Source organism: Condylura cristata, unplaced genomic scaffold (genome assembly GCF_000260355.1).
Source record: "Condylura cristata isolate star-nosed mole 26May11 unplaced genomic scaffold, ConCri1.0 scaffold00025, whole genome shotgun sequence".
Classification (NCBI taxonomy): domain Eukaryota; kingdom Metazoa; phylum Chordata; class Mammalia; order Eulipotyphla; family Talpidae; genus Condylura; species Condylura cristata.
Genome location: NW_004567126.1, coordinates 30354213 through 30356791, shown reverse-complemented (window position 1 = coordinate 30356791; position 2579 = coordinate 30354213).

Below are 2579 nucleotides of genomic sequence, written 5' to 3'. Positions count from 1 at the left end.
GCTCCCAGCCCGGCCTCCGCGGTCCCGCAGAGTGTCATGAGCAGCTCTGGGCACACGGTGGCGACAGAGGACCGGCGGTGTGGGCACCCCAGCGCGGAGCTCGCCCACTCGGGCTCGGCGAGGCTCCAGCCCCGTCCCTACCCAGAAGTACTTGTCCAGGTGATTCTGAGCCGCCTGCACTGGCCTCCGGCCGGCCGGTCCACGTTACCTTGGCTTCGCCTCTCCTTACCTGTGGGGCAGAGCTCAGGGGCCCCGGACGGGACTCCGGGGTTACACCCTCCCTGCAAGCTGGTGGGTTACTCTGTCTTCTCCTCCACCCCTAAGTGACCAACCAAAACCACAGGATACCCCTGAAATCTGTTTCAGACACACGACAAATGGCTGTTAAGGAGGCTGCGTAATGCCAGAGACTCCTAGGAAATGGCTCTTTGCGTTTTTTTTTTTTAAGGTTTATTTATTCATGTGTACAAGAACTGGGGTGCAGGCGTGGGGGGTGAGAGGATTCACCAGAGACAGAGTGGGGAGCACAACAGGCCAACTGACGAAGTACACAGCTGAGGGGAGCCCCTGGGAGACAGGAGAGGTCTGAGCGCCCTGGGGTCCCTCCCTTGCTGGGGACTCGTCTCCTGTAGCAGCAGCTGCAACAGCTTCACAGTGCTGCGCTTTAACCCCTGGGCCACCAGGGCGCCCCCCTGGGGTTTCTGAACTCATGTGAGTTGGTATCACGTGTCTTCAGGGCTGAACGGACTCAGCTCTGACTGCCCGGGCTCTGCCGCTTGCTGGCCCCTGCGTCCCCGAGATGCATGGCGGCTGGAATGGGGTGTAGAAGCCGGACCTTACGCTCCGGCGCCAAGTTGTCTTTTCCTCAAGGCGCTGGAACAACTCTTCATACAATAGTGTGAGTTTCTAACCGCTGTACAGATCACCAATTTGGTGGCTTAAATACCACGAATGTGTTTGTTTGCTCATGGCTCTGGATGCAGAAGCCCCAAACCCATCAAGGCAGCTGCTCCTTCCGGGCGCCAGGGCCATCTCCTGCCCGCTCCAGCTCCTGGAGAGGCCACATCCGGCGCAGGCCCTTCCTCTGTCCTCACACGGCGGTGCGGCCCCTTCCACCCTCTGCTCTGACCCCCCTCCTCCTTCTGTAAGGAGCTTCGGGAGGTCACTGGACCCCAAGAATGCAGGATGCTCCCCCATCTCAGGGGCCTCAACTCAACACCACCTGCAAAGTCCCTTTACCACCTGAGGTGACATGTTCCCTCCTCTGTGACCTTTGTTGCTCTGGGGACACTCTGGTGGACATGTCCACTCACTCACCTTGACCCTGCTGCCAGGGGAACATACTTTGGGGGCCGCTCTGGTGGTGCAGAGTTAGTCTCAGTGCTGTGAAGCTATCGCAGCCACTGGGACATGAGTTCGATCTTCGACCAGGGAGTCACCCACAGGGAGTGGCAGGCCTCTGCTGTCTCCCCGCTGCTCCCCTCAGCAGTGGATATTCAGCAGATCTGTCTGCTCCCCGCTCTGTCTCTGGTGAAGCCTCTCACCACCCCTGCACTTCTGCCTGTACCCCAGTTTTTGTATGCATACATAAAAAAAAAAACTTTAAAAAATAATTAAAGCTAAATATATTTAAAATGCACCTTTTCTTTTCTTTTTTCTTTGGGCCTAAAATGCACTTTTTCAATAGCACAAGTGGCAGCTCAGATGCCCAATCGGCCTAGAGATTCTGTCCAATGCAGGAGTGACCAGCCACACGTGGTTATTCCTGTGTTGGCTTCAGTTCTTCTGGCTCACGTGGTTTTCTCCTTACAACATGGAGGGGCCAGAGGTGAGAAGGGCTGCAGCAAAAATGAGGGCCCTTGGGCCCTCCCTGGTGTCACAATAGGTGAAAGCGCAGCATCACGACCCCAGCTGCAGCCGCTTCAGCACCAGTTCGAAACCGGACCAGGGAGGGACCCCAGGGGCGGCAGACCTCTCCTGTCTCTCTGAGGCTCCCCTCAGCAGTGGATTTCAGTGGATCCGCCTGTTCTGCTCCCCACTCTGCCTCTGGGGAGTCCTCTCACCCCCTGCACCTCTGGTCTGTACCCCAGTTCTGTATGCATGAAGAAACAAATCTTTAAAAATAAAAAAATATGGGGCCCCTTATCAGAGCGCCCACGGGGTGCATGAGCCGAGAGGAATCCCAGGCTGTGCCCGGCTCACCTCTAATTCGGCTACCATCGCCCTCACCTCTCTGTCCCTCAATGTCCTCCATGCTACCCCCCACTCATACCGCCTCTAGCTTCCCCCACAGCTCCAGAAGAACCCACATTCTGGACCAGGTCGCCTGGCATTTTGGGCGCGTGAGCCAACAGAGGACGAGGCTTCGCTCTGAGGACCCTGGCCAGACCCAGCCCTTGGCTCCTGGGTGTGCCTGCAGGAAGCGGGGTGCACAGCGCACCTGCTCATTCTTCGCAGCCACCCCCCCTGGAAACAAGGCCCAGGTCGCTGACCAGGAAGCGGGCGAGAAAGGGCAGCGGTCACGTCGGCTCTGGCCAGCTTGGAGGCCCACCTTGAGGCCGCTGGGTCCGGGGCATCAG